Source organism: Bos indicus, chromosome 23 (genome assembly GCF_029378745.1).
Source record: "Bos indicus isolate NIAB-ARS_2022 breed Sahiwal x Tharparkar chromosome 23, NIAB-ARS_B.indTharparkar_mat_pri_1.0, whole genome shotgun sequence".
NCBI lineage: Eukaryota > Metazoa > Chordata > Mammalia > Artiodactyla > Bovidae > Bos > Bos indicus.
This window is the reverse complement of record NC_091782.1, coordinates 17,565,584-17,584,444: the sequence shown is the minus strand read 5'-3', so window position 1 is coordinate 17,584,444 and position 18,861 is coordinate 17,565,584. Positions and strand designations below refer to the sequence as shown.

General features: G+C 47.3%; 1 protein-coding gene across 18 annotated transcripts in view; it reads left to right on the top strand.

Moving 5' to 3' along the window:
* The window catches only part of TRERF1 (transcriptional regulating factor 1), a 209,617-nt gene that overhangs the window by 64,848 nt on the left and 125,908 nt on the right, over positions 1-18,861 (top strand). For 2 of the 18 annotated variants that reach the window (XM_070777990.1, XM_070777989.1), the window contains exon 3: positions 16,815-16,854. The exons of the other annotated variants lie outside the window; for them this stretch is intronic. The gene's annotated coding sequence lies outside the window, so the exon portion shown is untranslated. The remainder of the gene's footprint in view (positions 1-16,814; positions 16,855-18,861) is intronic. 18 annotated transcript variants of the gene reach the window in all.

The window sequence follows — 18,861 nt, the reverse complement described above, 5'->3', positions numbered from 1 at the left end:
TTGTGTGCTTTATTGTCTTACCTAACAGTATACATGGAAGATTATCCCGTATCATGACATACAGAATGCCCTCGTTGTTTTTGTTAACATCTGCATAGCATTCCATTTTACGGATAAGCCATAATTTATTAAAGCATTCCCTTGACAGTGGCTTTTGAGGCTGTTTCCAGTCTTCCGTCATTACAGATCACACTGCAGTGAGTATCCTCATGTACATACCATTTTGCATATGTAGGAGTATGTCTGCCGGATGAATTCTTAGAAGTGGAATTGCTGGTAAAAGCACATACACGTCAGTGGTATTGGTAGACGTTGCGAGTATCCTTTCAAGGAGGTTATAGCAATTTACACCCTTAATGAATGAGACATCCTCGCCGGCACAGTGAGTTATCAGACTTTTTGATCTCTGCCAGTCTGATAGATGAAAATTGGTATCTCAGTTCATTTCAATTTGCATTTCTTTTATGAGTGCGGTTGAGCATTTTTTCACAAGGTGAAGATCCATCTGTATTTCCTTTTCTTGCAATTCATAGTCTTCGCCCATTTTTCTACCAGGTTGTTGGGTCGTTCACAAGTCTTTTAGTTGTGTTATCTCTTTGGCTCATTTCTGTATTTGGCATAGTTCTCTCCTGGGGGGCTGAGGCAGAACATGCATTCAAATGAGGCTCTGGAGAGTGAAATGGATGATGAAATGGGTCCATTTTCTTGGGCGTGGCCATTGTAGCCTCTGAGGCAGCTGGAGTCCTTGAGTGGTTTCTGGTCTCACCCCGTCTGTGCTGCTTCAGAGGTGACAGCGGTCTGACTCGGGCAGACAGTGAGTGCCTATTGGTGTGTTAAACACGTGAGTGTGGATTGGTTTGGGGGGTGGACATGAATGAGACTGAGGAAGCCATGGGGCATGGGGATCTGGGCACTGAGTATTTGCATTTAGCAGATTCTCAGGAAAGAAAGACGGCAGCCACACTGAAAAAGTTCAAAGACGTGGTGTCTGGGAAGTCAGGCAAATAGGGCACACTTATTTTTAAGTAATACGTCAGTTCCATTTTCAGTATGATGCTTGGTATGTTTATTTTTTCAGCTTTTAGACACCTTTTCACTTGAAGTTTATCCAAACATAACGTATTGGTTCTTACCTGAGAGTGAGCCCTCCCCCTAGGCCGGCCCCCACCCTTAGCCCTGGGCATTTGGCAATGCCTGGAGACATTTTTGTTGTCACATTCACGGGGGAGAGGGAAGGAGAATGCCATTGGCATCTAGTGGGTAGAGGCCAGGAATGCTGCTGAACATCCTGCAACACCCAGGACAACCCCACAACAGAGTTTTCAGCCCCAAATGTCAATAGTGTCAATACGTGGAAAGGCCTCATATAAGGCAATGAGGTCCAGTTGTTAATCTGTAAGAGAAAAAAGACAGCCCAGTAGATCCACCATTTCCTTCAGTTTTCAGATATTCTGGACACTGTATAAGGCAATGAGGTCCAGTTGTTAATCTGGAAGAAAAAAAAAGACAGCCCAATAACATTTCCTTTAGTTTTCAGATATTCTGGACACTCTGTAGTGTCACGGTTGAACTCACTGATTTATTACATTTAGAGGAACTTAACCTGAAAAGATATGGTGGTTGAAGGAAAACATACTGAGAATTTTATTTGGAAATGTAACTAGCACACTGTTTTGAAAGAAGTCTAATCTATGTTTGCTGATTGGGGACCCCCCGTGGGCTTCTGGTGGGAACCGGGCTGTCACTGCCGCCTGCCCCTCCTCACGGCCTTCACTCCTTGCCCTGTGCTCACTCCAGATTCAGACCGGGTAGGAATTTCTCAACCTGAGACTCCTGAAAGGCGAGAGTCAGCAATACCCCAGCAGAGTGGCATTTTCTGGGTATCCAGGCTCTGAGCCCAGGTGATGCTGGGACCCTGCTGGACTCTGTCTGAATCTCCAGCACCCCAATCTCCCGCATAGGGGCCTTCAACCCCAGAGGTTCAGAGGAACCAGCAGAAATACCCTTGGATTTTCCCCTTTTTTTGTTTTCAGAGAGGGAGGTGGGTGAGAGCACAGGGTGGAGAGCCAGACCACCAAGCTGAAATCTTTATTCCTGAAATAAAGAATAAAAAAATCTTTATTTTGCCTAACTTCGGGCAGACCTCAGTTGTCTCGTCCGTATAAGAGGGGTAGTAGTAGCATTGTTAGGAAGATGAACTGAGTTAGCAGATGGAAAGTACTTAGCACAGTGCCTGGAAGTGCTAGCTATTATTATTACTAGTTTCAGCTCTTGGAAGTTCCAGCCTTCTTGCCCCTTCTCTGTGTTTTGGGGGGAAAACCCTTTGCTGAGATGAGCCAGCTTCCTAGATTCCAGGGAGGCTGGGGTGGCTTTCGTGTAGATAGCCCCCCTCCTAGAGTCTGGGCTGGGCGCTCCTTTCTCCGGGAGGCACCAGCCCTTAGCTCTCTGTCCCCAGCTCCACCTGCCCACTGTGGCCTCCTGCGTGTCCCCTGGGCCTGCCTCTCTGAGATGGTCTCCTCCTCATCCCACTCTCCTGATTCTAGTTTCTCATTTCTCACCACATCATTTGGTGTGACTGCTTTGGAAAAGTTCTAGTTGGAAGAAGAGAAGACTGTCATTTCTGGACCGTGGGCCACCCTCCCACATCGGACTCAGTTTTAGTCAGGCCTGGGCTGGTGGGCTCCCTGCCCTCCGTCCTCTAGGTCCATTTCAGCTTGGCCTCCACCACCGTCACCAGAAAGGGTTATTTATAAAACGTGGACAGCCTTTGGCCAGAGCCTATAAACAAACAGTCTGCCCAAAAGTTGTTGGGTGAAGCCAACTTTTAATTTTGTTTTCTTTGCATTTACCTTGAGGTTCGTATTCAGATAGTTTTCATGGATTGTTTAATGGTGGCGGATCACAAGGGTCTCATGCCTGGGGGATGGTTTAACCTGAAAGCTTTCATCAGCACTTTAAGACATCACTAAATACACAGAAGGCTCATGGGATGCGGTGAGGGAAAAGAGAAGATAAGCCCTGTCCTCAATGAGCTTCCATCCAATGGGGGTGGCGTGGCACATCCCCTGATAGAGGCTCCCAATCTGTTGGGGGAGACACAGCCTCAGCCCTCATGGAACCCCCAGTCTGATGGCATAGGGTTAATTCACAGTCTGATGGGTGAGATTGTTCATATTCTCAGGGAGCTCTCGGTCTGATGGGGGAGGGACAAAGTCTGCTAATTCAGCCTGATGAAGGAGACCTGAGTCTTGCTTTCAAGACTTTGATTGTGTGAGACACAGAGTCCTCAAGGAAATGGATAGGAGCGGGCAGTTCTCAACCCAAACTTTCTTTCTGGCGACATGATGGAAGTAGGGGAGATAGAAGCTTTGGCCACCCAGCAAAGAAACAGATTCACGAGTGGCCTATGATTTGGCTGCAGCAGCCGCTTTCACTGGCCTCTGCTGGCCGAGCCCCACCCTGAAACCCTGTGTGGGGGCTGTGCTATCTTTAGTGGTCACCCTTCGTAATCTTTAGAAGACGTTGCTGACGTGGCTGTTTCCTGGGCTGGACCTTTCTCCCTAGAGAGCTGGGGCCTTTTACAGGGTGAGAATTTGTTTTGGGGCAGGGGAGGCCGTGGGGAATGTTTGGAGACTTCTAAAACCCGGCTGCTATTTTTTGCCTTCTCCCAAGCCAGAGAGTGAGACTTTTAGAGCCTTTGAACAATTGTCTTAGAGTCAGAAAATAAGAATATTGGAGAAAGAAATATCACTAGGCATCACCTAGTCTTATCTTCCCATTTCACAGAGGAGAATGTGGAGGCCAGAGGGAGGGAAGTGTACTTCTCAGTGCTGCTTAGTAGCTGTGCTGGATTTGTGACCTGCATCTTGTCCCCAGCACAGGCCTGGTAACAGTGGTTTCAGGAGCTCCTGGGAAACCCTGTGTCAGGTCAATGAGTCCCCTGCTCACTGCCCTGTACGCTCACATCCCACTTTGAGTTAAAAGCCAAAGGCCTGGGCTTCCCTGGTGGCTTAATGGTGAAGAATCTACCTGCCAGTGCAGGAGACAAGGAGTTCAGTCCCTGATCTGGGAGCATCACGCATGCCTCGGAGCAGCTAAGCCCATGTGCTACAACTGCTGAGCCTGAACTACACATGCCCTGGAACCCGTGCTCCGGAAACAGGGAATTCACCCAAAGGAGAGACCGTAACTGGAGAGTAGCCCCCACTCACCGCAACTACATAAAAGCCTGCCCAGCGATGAAGACCCAGCACAGCCAAAAATAATTAATGAATGAATTAATTAAAAAACCAAAAAGCCAAAAGCCTTATCATGGCTTTGGGGCCGGCCTGATCTGACTTCCCGCCTGCTGCCTCTCTGACCTGCCACTTTCTTCCTCATTCACACATTCCACACTGGGCTTCTGGTTGTTCCTTGGATGTACTAGGACATTCCCATCTCAGGGCCTTTGCACTTGCTGATCCTTTTGCCTGGAATATCTTCCCCCAGATATCTGTATGGCTCACTCCTTTACCTCTGTCAGAGAATCCTTACCTGGACATTCTAGATAAAATGCTCTCCCTCTTTGCCCTTCTCCATCCCTTTTATTACCCTGTTTTATCTTTTCACCCAGAGCCTTTGTCACCATCTTAAAGGGTATATATTCATTTATTTATTAACTCTTCCTCATTTCCTGCCTTTAGAACATAAATACCAAAACATGATCTGTTTTGTTTGCTGCTGTATCCTAGGCAACCAGAATGTGCCTGGCACATTGTAAGTGCTCAGAATCTATTTGTTCAGGGGAAGAAGAGAAGAATAAAGGTGGGGAGCATACAACACAAATTGAAATCCAGGCACGTGGTGTTAAGGATGGTTTGACTGGGTTAATTTGTGATGTAGAAAAAGGATGAAATGTATTGGGGTGGCAGAGATCCATCACTTTCCAGTGGGCATCTGGACCTTTCTCTTTGGTATGGTGGTAGGCTGGCAGCATTTCCAGTTTGCCCCTGAGTTCCATCCGCCTTACACGATCCTTATACCTACAACTGCAAAGAAACCAGGTTAGACTTCACTCTTCCCAGAAAGAGAGTGTTTTATGAATGCCCTGGATATAGAGGGGCTCTGAAAACTGCGTTGGAGCACCCTGGCCCTTCGCCAGATGACGGACTGGGGATTGCACTGCTGGAAGGAAGCGGCATCTTCTTCCCTACGGTGTGCGAATCTTATCTGCACCACCAGACTCCTCCTGAGGCACTAGAAGATTTGAGTTGAGGATTCAGGAGAAGATTGGGTGTGGGGGTGCATACACTCAGCATATGAATTTTGTATGGACTCATGAAATTGGGAGGTAGGAACGGGAAGCTGCTAGCTCCTGGGTTCTTGTCCTGCCCCTTTTTGTGGGTGGCCTTGGTGGGTTACTTCCCCTCTCACAGCCTAGCTTCCTCATCTATAAAGTGAGCTTTGGCCAACCCTCGGTGGGGGTTGGGGTTAAGGCTCCTGGGGATCCATGTGGATGTGGTCCCCAAAGTCCCTTCTAATTTAACATCCCTAACGTCAGCTGCATTTAGATTCACTGCTCTCTTTGGATCAAATATCAGATGTTTGGTGAAACCGTGGCTTCCTTGATATGCTGGAAATAAAGGTGATAGTTTAAAAAAAATAAATGTTTAAAAAGTTTTCTCAGTGCCCGTTAGTTTAGTAAGTGTGGGATTTTTTTTTTTTCTGTATTTCTTTTTCTTGGTCTTAACCTGTAAGCGATTACAAGATCAAACAAGTTTCAGTTTGAGTCCTCGCTGCTTTACAGTCTGAACCTATATCACGTTGGCTTATCACATTTACTTTCAGCTAGTCTGGCTGTTCTGGGGAGGCCTGATCAGCCACACTGTTCAGGTCTTAGGGTAGGAAGACGTGGTTTCAGGCAGTTTCGAAGCTGGATTTTCAGCTTTGCTATAGACCTGGCCCCTCTTTGCCACTTGTCTGCAAACCACCCCCCTCCCCAACCTGACTCAAGTGAGCTGTTTGTTATGTAGCGGTCTACTCAGGAAGAGTATCTAAATTCCAACCACTTCCCAAATCCTTACCTCTTGCCCAGGACCAGACATTTACTGGGCCCAGTGCAATGGAAATGAGGGGCCCCTTGTTTAAGAATGACTAAGGATTTCAAGACAGGAACAACAGAGCATTAAACCAAGTTGGGGGGCCTTGTAAGCTTGTGAAGCTGGACTCTGCTCTCTTATCTTCAATACCAGGACCATGGAGATTTATAAAACACATTTTAAGAGTCATTATAAATTCCCTCAGAAGGAATTTGAGTTGTTTCTGTCATGGCCTGTGTGATTCAGGGCAGCTGTCCTGAGCCTCTGTGTGCTTGGAAAATCACTCCAGCCCAATGGACAGGGTTTGGATGGTGTTCATGGGTGCTGATGGGAGATGCAGAGAGGGATGGTTTACAAGGGGTTGTGTTGCCCAAGCAGCCCTAAGGATATTAGGGGGTCCTTTCTTGCAGGAACATCATTTGTTTTGCCTTTTAGAAAATCTTTGGATGAATTATCTATACAATGGAATATTATTCAGTCATAAAAAGGTGAGAAGTAATGATGCATGCTACAATATGGATGAATTTTGAAAACATTAAATGGAAGAAGCCAGACACGAAAGGCTGCAGACTGTATAGTTCTGTTTATGTGAAATGTCCAGAATGGGCAAGTCCATAAGATAGAAATTGGTGGCCAAGGGACAAGGAAAAGGAGGAGTGACCACTGATGGAAATGTTTTTTTCTTTGAGGGGAAGGTGATGAGAATATTCAGAAATGAGGTGGTCATGATGGTTATACAACTTTGTGAGTTTTGTGAATATGCTAAAACCAGCAAATTGGATAGGATTTTTTTTTTTCAAGAAACTTTAATCTTCATTTATCTCTTTATTTCATGTCTTAGGTCAGGCTGTGCATGGTGTGCAGCGTCTGGTTCTTTGACCAGGGAGGGAACCCATGCCCCCTGCATTGGGAGTGGAGTCTTAATCACTGGTCTGCCAGGGAAGTTCCCGAATTGGGCAGTTTAAAGGGTCAGTTTTATGGTTTGTGAACCGAATCTCAATTTTTTTAAAACTAAAAGGAAAAAAAAAAAAAAAAGGTCTAAGGTCTTTTGAGGGCTTGGCATTTAACTCTCTTACCCCTCTGCCCTTGGTGGATGTGGCTGGTTCCTTGAAGGAGTGGCCGTTCTTCCCTTCCCTGAACCCCTTCCCTCTTCTTCCTGCCTCACCCTCAGTCACAGATCCTCTCTCAAGCAGCTCTCCTGCAAAGCCTGTTTTCCAGGAAAGAACTATTGGAAGTCTTCATCCTCAGCGGATCTGCGGCTGCTAAGACCTCTCCCGAGGCATTTGCATATTAGCTTCTAAAGGGAGAAAGCTTTTAGGTGAGAAGAAGGAACGTTTAATTTTAGAATTCCAAGTAAGAGCAAGCAAGCGTGTGTGGAAAGTTATTATTTTTCACTGGGTGGAGTGCTCTCAGCGCCTCTGAAGCTCCAGGGCGGCAGGTCCCCTTTCCACCCATGGATCTGGCCAACCCCGAGGCAGGGCCAGGCGGGTGATGAGTAAGCAGGCCGAGAAACACCCTTTCAGGAGGAGCATCTTTGCCCCAGACCCATCCAGGCTTCTTCTGACATTTTCCAAAGAGGTTGGCATTTTGATTGTGGGGGGCTGTTGGGAAGAAATACCCTTCTGGTCAGGTTCATTTTTGCTCTGTGGCTGCCCTTGGTTCTTGAATCAGGTGGGCCGTATTTGGGAGAGAGCCCTTCCCTGGCTCTGCTCTGCTCTTGTTCCTGTCAGTTCAGTGTTACTTGTCCTTCCCCAGTGCTCCTTCACCACCACCCCCCACTTCCCTCTTCACATCTCCTGCCGTCTTCCCGGCTGTCACAGCCCCATCCTCCAAGATCTGATGTGGCCCAAGCTTGGTCTCTCTGAGATTCCCCTTTAGTCACTGTTAAGCCCTCTTCCTTCATATTTTCTGCAGCTCTTGGATCCCAAGACCTTTATCTTAATCATGTTTGGATCTTCAATGCCTAACACAGTATTTGTACACAGTAAGCCCTTAATGAATGCTTTTGATTTACACTGAACCAAGATGGTGTTTGACCCTATGAGAAAAATGAACTCAGCAAGGGAGATGCCGAGGACATTATAAGGCTCAGGAATGACTTGATAAGAGACAAGGAAATAGCTTGTGTGGTATGAAGGGTGGGAGACTGGGGGCACCTCAGAGTTTCATGTCATGAGCTCAGGGCATCTCTGGAGCTTCCTCGTGGAGGAGCTGCTTCTGTGGAGTATCCTCTCCTGAAAGATGTCTTGGATTTCAGGCTTCATCCTTAGCCAGAAGGACCTGCATGAACAAATATTTATTGTGTATACTGCCAGGCACTGATCTAGATTCTGCCACTTGATTAGAACTCTGTTTGGTGGTGGAGAACCACAGCGCCTCTGAATATGCCCTGCCTGGCCTGGAAGAGTTGCTTTTCCTTGAGCCTCTTGAGTTTTCTCCAGATTCCTAGGGATGTTAAAGTCTTGAGTGATGGCTCATGGGAAAAGTGCATTGGTGCTTCTGTCTTAAACACTGCTGTTCACACCCTGCCTCTGAGGGAAGGGATGGAGTGAGAATAAGACAGGGCTGTGAGTTCCACCCCATGTATCTGGCAGATGGACGCGGCCCTGGCTCTGTCCATCAGAGTCCCAGAATGAGATGACCGGCAAAGGGTTTACTGGGGAGACTTTAGTGAAGGGGAGTATTTAGAGAAGGATGGTCAGGGTTAGGGAAGCCAAAGGGTAGGCAGGCACCTGTGGGGTTGGCAGCAGTGGGAAGCTGCTATCTCCCCCTTGGCTAAGAGGACAGAGCTCTGGAGTTGGGGAGTTGGGGCCCCTGACAATAGCTGTGATGCTGAAGGGATACAACCACTGCCAAGGAAAGTGTAAGTGTTAGTTGCTCAGTTGTGTGTGACTCTGTGTGACCCTATGGACTGTAGCCAGGCTCCTCTGTCCATGGGATTCTCTAGGCAAGAATACTGGAGTAGTTTGCCATTTCCTTCTCCAGGGGATCCTCCCAACTCAAGGATCAAACCCAGGTCTCCTGCATTGCAGGCAGATTCTTTATCATCTGAGCCACCAGGGAAACAGAAGGAAGCGGGGAATAAATGCTTTCCCTTTGCCCAGTTCAGCTGGAAGCTTAGGGAGCCCAGGTGCTGCAGTAGGTGGTTCAGTAAGGCAGAGAAGCATGTGTGCTTCTGTGTGTGTGTGTGTGTGTGCGCGTGCATGCGCGGCTGAGAATACCCACCACCCCCTGGCCGCTGGGGCATTCCAATGCCCATCTGGCTCTTATACACTTCTTAGGTTATTCAGGATGTGCCTGGTCAGGCAGTGTCTCCTCCCTCCCAGCATCGTGGCTTATAAAGAAGAAAGTACCCTGTCGACATCAGCAGGGTGAGCACTGGGTGTTTGACTGTAGCAGGAATAACATGATGTTCATTGACAGCAGGCACGCAGCATCCTGAGCATTTTCCGGGCATCCTCTTGTTCAGTCTTCGCAATGACTCCAGCAGGCAGGCATCTTCAGAGTGGGACTGAGGGAGTTAGTGAGTTGCCCTGTTGCAACAGCTAACAAGAGGCAAAGTTGATTTTGTCTTTGTCAGTCGCTCTGACAAAATCAGAGCAATTTTGTCTGACTCTTGCATGCACACGTGTACCCACCACTGCCTCCCTGGGTCCCCTTCCCCCGCAGTGGGGCCCTACCCACACTGTGGTCAGTGCTGCGCTTGTGCTGGGATGGTCTTCCCACTTCCTCTCCACTTGACCCAATTAAACCCACTTTTGGGACCCAACTCAGATCTCACTTCCTCTGCAAGCCCTTCTCCAGCCATTCCAGCCCCCACGCCTCCCCCGCGCAGGCAGCGGCAGGGGACTGCCCACTATGCCCTCCAGGGTGTGTTTTCCGGCCATTTTGAGAGTGTCCATCTCTTCAATCTCCAAGAAGGCTCCAGCTTCCTTCAGTACAGATCTTGGGTCCTGAGTGTTCTTGGAACCCTTCCCTTGCTCTGAAGTTTTAATTGAAGAGGCTAGAGTAACTATTCCAGGGTTCAGGGGACCAACAGCGATGGTGCCCACGGACCAGTGACATGGGGGAGATGCCATTACGCCTGCAAAGCCTGAGGGAACTTATTCAGAGGGATCTGCCCCAGAGCCCAGGGAGGGCCGGGGCCCTGGGAGAGGGGCCGAGTGGCAGGCGGTGATGGATCGGAGGGCTGGTTTTCTCCTTGGTTAGTAAATGCCCACTGAGAGCCAGCAGGGAGGGTTCTGTAAAAGGAAAGAGAATAAGCTAGAGATGAGGAGCTTACGGTCTTGTTGAGTGTTTTCAGGAGAGGTGACAGACACGAAGTCTGCGACAGCACTGTGCTTTCACAGAGCTGTATCTCCCCCCGGGTATCAGCCTGGTGACCACACCCAATGGAGGTGGACATGTGAGGAGCTGGAATTGTCGCAAGTCTCCTTCTTACAGGACAGAAGGTAGGGAGGGTAGTCCCACGGCCCCCAGGAGGATTTCCCCAAAGGCTTCACACAGGCCACAGAGGCAGCGGGGTGGAGCATAACCAGTCTGTGTCTCGACAGTTTTAAAGCCTCACGGTTCTTTTGAAATGTCTCTGAAGGTTCTTGGAACTTTGTATAATTGCAGACATCTTTCACCTTTGGGCCTGACACCGAGGAGAGGGCCAAGCACCACGTTCCCCACTCTCTCCAGCCTGCCCCAAGCATCACCCGAGTACTTGGTGTTGCACAGGAAGAACCTCAGTGTGGTGTTGCTTAATCTCATTTTTCTCTATTCCTATTTTTTCCACCCACTCCTGTTAGCCTCAGCCCATATACACTGGAAGGGCAGAGTGAATTGCGGGGAAGCAGTTGGAAGGAGGAGTAGCAAATGGAAGGCTAAGAGCCCTTCTCTTGGGCCTCTCTGTGCTGGCCCTTGTATATTTTGCTAAACGTCTTTGGATTTTTCTTTCTGCTGAGCCTTGGATGGCCAGGAGGTGCTTCAGACATTCTAAATGCCTCTTCTTCCCCAGAACTTATGACACACCCTCTGAGCTCCAGGCCCTCGAGCTCATGGTTCTTGCTACCTGGAAAACACGCTCACCCTCTGCACTGCCTTGTTAGATACTAGGGAGCAGTGGGGTCTGTGGAGAATTCCACAGCTTTCCCTCCATCATGAGAGTTTCTGGGCTCCCGATCTTCAAGCTGTGGGTTTGAATGTTACTTGGAGGAGGTGTGGCTGCTTGCTTTGGCAGAGACTCAGGAAGGAAACAAGTAAGGGGTGGGTGACACAGCCTGGGTGAAACTTAGAGGCAGGAGCCAGTGGAGACACTCAGGAGAGAGCAACTGTTCCGTGTGGCTGAAACGTGGGGAGAAGGGGAAGATGAAGCTGAAAAGGCCAGCTGGGCCCCAGAAGGGACTTGACCGCTGCACTTGGGCTTCTTTTCTACATCAGTTCTTGGGAAGCGCCAGGGCTTGGGTGTGGCTGGGGTCAGTTGTAATGGTAGATTTGCCCTCTGGGAAGGCTGCAGAAGCCAAGACCTGACTGGGGAGAAATTTTGCATTTTTCAAAAAAGGAGATATTTCTGCATATCAGACTGAATCATGCTCTGGTGCTGTGGCGTCTTGATACTGTGTAGGTTTCAGAGATCAGATAATGCTTTGGTACAGTTTTTAAACTTTCAATATTCTTTATTACATAAATAAAACATAATAAAGATAAGCAAAGAGAAAAAGGAAGTGAAATTAACGTCACCCATCATCCCGCCACCTAGATATGGAAGCCATAAAATAACTTTGAGAGCATGAACACCGTACTCAACGAAATCTGGTGGCCAAAATACTTTGGCAACCTGATGTGAAGAGCTGACTCATTAGGAAAGACCCCCACACTGGGAAAGATTGAAGGCAGGAGGAGAAGGGGACAACAGATGGCATTACTGGATGGCATTACTGACTTGGTGGACATGAGTTTGAGCAAACTTGGGGAGTTAGTGATGGACAGGGAAGCCTGGCGTGCTGCAGTCCATGGGGTTGCAAAGAGTCGGACATGACTGAGTGACTGAACTGAACTGAACTGAAATATCATTTACGTTGAAAACTTGGGTATGGAGACTTCCCCGAGACATGTGTATTTACAAGGTGGAAGCAAACTGTAGGTGTATTTTGTAACTTGCTTTGTTTTATTCTATGTGTGCATGTATGTGTGATTTTTATCCCGCTTAAAAATTACATGCTTGCCTCAAACTCAGACTGAAGGGTATAAAGAGAAACCCCCTGCCCACCTTCCCACTTCAGCCTCTAATCCTACTCCTCAGAGGTCGCCTCTTTAAAAATTTCCAGTGCATCTTGGAGGCATTGTGCTCAGTGAAAGAAGTCAGATAAAGACATAAAACTGTATGATATCACTTATATGTGAAATCTAAAAAATAAAACAAGCTAGTGAATATAATAGAAAAAGAAGCAGACACAAACAAGTGGTTTCCTGTTAGGAGCAGAAGGTGGGAGGGGCAAAATAGGGATAGGGGAGTAAGAGGTATAAACTGTTAGCTATGAAATAAGCTACAAGGATATATTGTACAACACAGGGAATATGGGCAATGTTTTATTACAACTGTACATGCAATATAACCTTTAAAAATTATGAATCACTATATTGTACACTTGTAACATTTAATATTGTACAGCAACTAGACTTCAATTTTAAAAAATTTCCAGTATGTCCTTGATGATGGAGAGATTTGAAAGGGATAATGTGTATGGAAGAATGAATTGTAAATATTGAATTTTGTGACTCATATAAATATTAGCTGTCATGCATTGGTCAGGAGAAAGGCCAAGGGTGGGTTTGGAGGGACTGGGAAGTAGATTGTGGTCAAGGAAGGGGTTTTCAGAAATCAGTATTGTGGAGGTCAGGAAAGGGGAAGATGGAGAATTTTTGAGTTCCTGGGTCGTATCTGGATTTGTCCTGTGGGTGCTGGTGAGGGGCAGGGTGAGTAGAGGTGAGTAAGACTGTGAACAGGGCCAGCTATGGTCCAATCTTACCTCCTGGGCGTGGAGAGATAGATGGTTTGGGGTGGAGAGATGGCAGGCATGCAAATAAGCATGAGACATGTCAGGAAGCAGTGACAGTCACTGATAGATATTTATAAAAATACCCTTGTTTGACAAAATGAAAAGTTGGCATGTCTGTGTTAGTCCCCCAAATTAAAAAAAAAAAAAAAAAAGGTTTTAACAATTGGATGAATACTGAAAATCTGAGCAAGGTAGCAGAACTGGATGGAGGTTTGTAAATGTCATATTTGGTTCAGGTTTTGTATCCGGCTATGCAACTTGGGGCTGCACCTTAATTTTTTTAGATCTCTGTTTCCTTATCTGCCGTAGATCAGGAGTCCTCAACCCTGGCTGCACATTAAAATCACCAGGAAACTTAAGAGAAAAAACCAATGTCAGAGCCCCTGTACAGTCCAGGTGTATCCAAATCTCTGGGAGTAGGGCCTGGGAATTTTTTGTTAAGTTTCCTTCCAGTTTGGGAATTTTTTTATTGCAGCCAATGTTGAGAATCTCAGGATTAGGATCATCCTAATTGCACATTTTTGTCCTAAAATGTTATGATTCTACATCTTATATCCTACAATGTTGTTTCTTTCAGATACTGTGCACAAAATATTATAAACTTCTCACATATGAAGAAATCTTACTTTTTATTAAAAAAAACAACAACAACTCCCCATAATTCTCATCAGGCCAGTGGTATAATGTCAGTGTCCTTTGTCCAGTACGTCAGAATCATAAACGTAGTAAAACATGAAATAATTGTTGACCCAGGAGTTGAAAGCATGGACTTTCACTTCTCATTCCCACATTTTTAAAAAGGTACTGACACCTCCATTTGTAAAGAAGACCCTGAAGAGTTCAGAGAGAAGACATTACTGGAAATGTGTTTTGCTAGAAGAATTGTGTATACCGTAAGTTCAAAACGAGGAGGTCCAGTCTCGGGTGCCTTTATTGAATCTAAGTTCTACATGGAGTAGGAGGTGTTTAAAAAGAGGAGGTCCAGTCTGGGGTGTCTTTATCGGATCTAAGTTTTACATGGAGTAGGAGGTGTTTAAAGAGAGTCGGTGCTGTTTTATCTTCACCATTGAAGTTTTTGGTTTTGTCTCTTCCTAAATGAGTCATTTTTTAAAAAGGAACCTAACTTGGGGAGGTGGGGAAACCACTGCTGGGAGGTGCCAAGGAGGGGGCGGGCACTGAGGCTGACAATCAGGGAACTGAGTTCACAATTGGGTGGTTGACCCAGGAGGGGCGGAGCTAAGGACCTGTCTGCCCAGGGCGTATCAGGACCAGTGGGACAGTTTGGTGGTAGTGATGGGGGAGTGGGAAGCGGGTGGGGAAGTTGGGATGAAATGGTAATGATGTTGTTTATTAATTTACTAAGTATTTTCTGGAACACACCCAACAGACATAGGGCCTGGTATCAAGGCTCAATCCACATGTGCTAGGAAATTAAGAACACAGGGGAAGGAGCTTTCTAGTTTTCACTTCATCTGGGGACGGACACAAATCATGGAGGTCAGGCATGTCTGTATTTCTTGCCTTTGCAAGTAAGCGATCTGAAATTACAGTGTCCCGTACCGGTGTGAACAGTACAAGTGAAAATGTTAGTCCCAGGCAGGATTTCAGAGGAGGAAACATGGCAGCCTGGAGAACCCATGGTGGAGGGCCAGGAGGCCCTCCTGGGAGCCAACCAGATGTTGGTGGAGAGCCCTGTGGGACCTCCACGCATCACTTCCTCGTTCTGTGCTAATTTCTCCCACCTGAGAAATGATCTCAACACCTGAGTCCCCCAGATCCCTGAGAGCTGATCAAAGTGTCCACTGCTCCTGATGCCTGGGGAGGGAGGAGAGGGACAGAGAGTGGGGAGATGTTGACAGGCTCCGCGTGGAAGCCAGAAAACCAGGGCAGCTGTGTGGGATTGGTCCCTGTGCTTCGTATGAGAGCGGAGCACAGGGCGGGTGCTCTGGGCACTGGGAGGAGTTGTGTGTCTGTGGAATGTTGACTGCGCACGCTCCTTATTCCATACCTACCCCTGCCCCCAAGAAGTGCTCATTTCCATCTTTTCTGAGTGCTGTCAACCTCCTGCAGTTGAGCTAGCGTGTTTTCTAAGCTTGTCACAAACTTCCTGTTTAGGTCTGATCTGGGGCTTGGTGTGTTTCGAAACCCTGGCACTGACAGAAGTCCAGTGCTTCTCTCTTCGTGGTCATGAGGAGCTCCTTTTGTCCTCCTGCCTTTTGCTGATTTTGGCCACCCTTCTTTGCAAACCTTCCCTCTGGGAAATGCTCTCTAGCTTCTGCACTAGCTCCTCTCAGGGAGGGTTGAGAGCTGTGAGATCTGAAGGTTGGAAGAAGGGAGAGCAGCATACTTATAGGGCCCCTTATATAATGCCAGGCACTGTGCTGGATGTGTCTCCACATTTCTTGTTTTATTTAGGCTTCACATTAGCTCATGCAGAGCCAGACTCAGAGAGGGGAAGTGACCAGCGTAAGTTGGCCAGCCACTATATGACAGGGTCAGGGTTTGATCCCAGGCTTGACTCCAGAGCTCCTGGTATTTCCACTGTGTCTCGAGGACCACACTGTGCCTTTGGTTCCATGGGTTTGGGGAGATCTTGATTTCTTAGTGGGCATCTTGGTGGACAGGATTGCCTTCCCCTCCATAGGTTCCTCCTGGACCCTTGTTTGTTTGTTTTTAGTTTAGAGTATAATTGCTTTGAGGGCTTCCCTGGTAACTCAGCTGGTAAAGAATCCGCCTGCAATGCAGGAGACCCTGGTTCAATCCCTGGGTTGGGAAGATCCCCCGGAGGAGGGCATGGCAACCCACTCCAGTATTCTTGCCTGGAGTATCCCCATGGACAGAGGAGCATGGTAGGCTACAGTCCATGGGGTTGCAGAGTCGGGCACGACTGAGCGACTAAGCATAGCACATAATTGCTTTACAGTGTTGGGTTGGTTTCTGCTGTACAACAGCGTGAATCAGCCATAAGTACACACATGTCCCCTCCTCCTTGAACCTCCCTCCCACCCTGCAGCCCATCCCACTCCTCTCGGTTGTCACAGAACACCAGGTTGAGCTTCCTGTGTTACAGGGCAACTTCCCACTACCTCTCTGTTTTACATGTGGTAATGTATATGTTTGGAGAAGGCAATGGCACCCCACTGCAGTACTCTTGCCTGGAAAATCCCGTGGACGGAGGAGCCTGGTAGGCTGCAGTCCTTGGGGTCGCTGAGGGTCGTACACGACTGAGCGACTTCCCTTTCACTTTTCACTTTCATGCATTGGAGAAGGAAATGGCAACCCACTCCAGAGTTCTTGCCTGGAGAATCCCAGGGACAGGGGAGCCTGGTGGGCTGCCGTCTATGGGGTCGCACAGAGTCGGACATGACTGAAGCGACTTAGTGGCGGCAGCAGCAATGCATATGTTTCAGTGCTACTCTCTCAATTTGTCCCACTCTCTCCGGCCCCTGCTGCGTCCCCAAGCCTCCCAGAGCCCTGTTATTCAGGTGCTGTCCATTCTGTCTGCATAGACTCCTGAGTGCCTTGTTGACGTTCACTTTTCCCAACCATCCTCCTGCTTTGGCCCCGGAATTCTTAGAGTTAAAAAAAAAATTATTGGAGTATAGTTGCTTTACAACCGTTTCATCTGTGCAGTAAAGTGATTCAGCTATATGTATAATATATCCCCTCTCTTTTGGATTTCCTTCCCATTTAGGTCACCACAGAGCATTGAGTAGAGTTCCCTGTGCTATACAGTAGGTTCTTATTAATTCTCTATTTTATACATAGTAATGTATATATGTCGATCCCTGTCTTCCAATTCATCTCTCCCCCCCACCCCTTTCTCCCCTTGGTGTCCATACATTTGTTTTCTACATCTGTGTCTCTATTTCGGCTTTACAAATAGGTTCATTTGTACCATTTTTCTAGAGGGAATCTTAATTTTTTTTTTTTTTTTTTGCGTTGTCCCCAGCTGATAGTTGAAATGGGTTAGGGCCAACTCCCTATTTCCCAGAAGTAGAGGATCCTCTTCCCTACGTTTACCATCCTGCTGGTCACTGTGAACTCCATTCAGCCAGATTTGAATTGCTCACATTTTAAGCTCTTCCCATGAAGAGGGAGGAAGATAGGATATCTGTGTGAGTGCAAGCAGATAGCTAAGCAGGGGTTCCAAGACCTTGAATATGCAGGAGGTAGGCAGAGAGCTCCGTCAAGCCACCCTCATTATTATCATGGTGGCTGTTCCATGGTGTCAAACTCTGGGGGCTCCTACAAAGGAAGAATAGTTACCCTTCTAAAACTTCAAGAAGGCCCTGTGTCCCTTCCCTTACCTGTCCCAGTTCTCTTGTATTTTCTTATATTTATACTTCTAGAAGTATATCATCTGCACTCCATCAGAATTGTTCTGTAGATCAAGTGACATCTACCCTTGTAGGCTCTGTTAAGCAGTGGGCAATTCCAAGCATTCAACACATATATTAATTACCCTCAAGGGGTGTGCCATCTACTCGGAAACTCAGCAGACGGAACACTTGCCAAGAGAAGCTAAATGCAGTGAACTCACAAGAACACAGATTGCTCAGCAAGTTGGGACTCAAATAGGGTGCTCAGAGGGGTGGAGCTATGGGGATGAGGGAGGGGATGAATGTCCCAGCACTGGGACCTTGAGGGGTGCATGGGGTGGAGCAGAGCATGCATGTGGGAAACAAGAGTGAAGAAGGATCCTTCCGGTTACATAGGACAGCAATGGGTAAAAACAGTGCTGTGAGCTATTATAAATACTCTCCACATATTCAACAAGGGGAGAAAACAAGATCAGAAAAGAGAAGAAAACAGAAGATGTTAAAAAAGATTCCAGTGGAACTTTTAGAGCTGAAAGATACAGCATTGGAAACAAAAAAACATACTGGATGAGATTAAAGTAGATTAGACACCAACTTGAAGTCACGGCAATAGAAACTGTCCAAGAAGAAGCACAGAGATATTTAAAACAAAAGCATAGCATTGACTTGTGGGACAACATTAAGTGATCAGACATATCTGTAAGTGAAGTCTCAGTGGGAGAGGGAAGAATACTTGAACAAATAATGGAGAAAAATTTTCATAATTCTGTGAAGACTATAATTCAATGATTGGAAAACTGTGACTTGCAAGCCAACTATGGCCTGGAGCCTATTTTTGTATGTAAAGTCTTATTGGAACAGAAAAACCAAACAAGACAATGGTGTGGGAAGGTTCATCTGGATGTGTCCCCTGAACCAGGGGGGATGCTAGAAGGTCAGTTAGAAGACGTTTATTATATTAAATTTTAGGAATGAAATGTTGAGGCCTTGGACCAGGGTGGAGGTATGAATATAGACAAGAAGAAAGAGAGATGGAAGATTTCAGACCCCGACTGGGATTTGACTTGCTGCCTGTGAGACCTGGAGCACGTGACTTCGTTTCTTGAGGCTTAGTTTCATCAAGTGTAAGCAGATGTTCAGAACACTGCACGGGACTAGTGTGTGAGGGTTTTAACTTGGGTCGCACCCAGCACACAAATGTGAGAGGCAGGATTGGTGACTGACGGGGAGGAATCAGGGGAGCGGAGAATGAGGACCGGAAGGGTTGAATGTGGGGGCCTGGGAGAGTGAGGCAGCCCAGACAGAAAGGGGTGGCGCTGTGTGGGGTCCCAGCATTCTTCATTTGGAAAAGGCCCGTCTCCTAAACTCAGGCTGCCACGGGCTTGTCCCAGAAACCCACAGCCACATGGACTGTGCGTG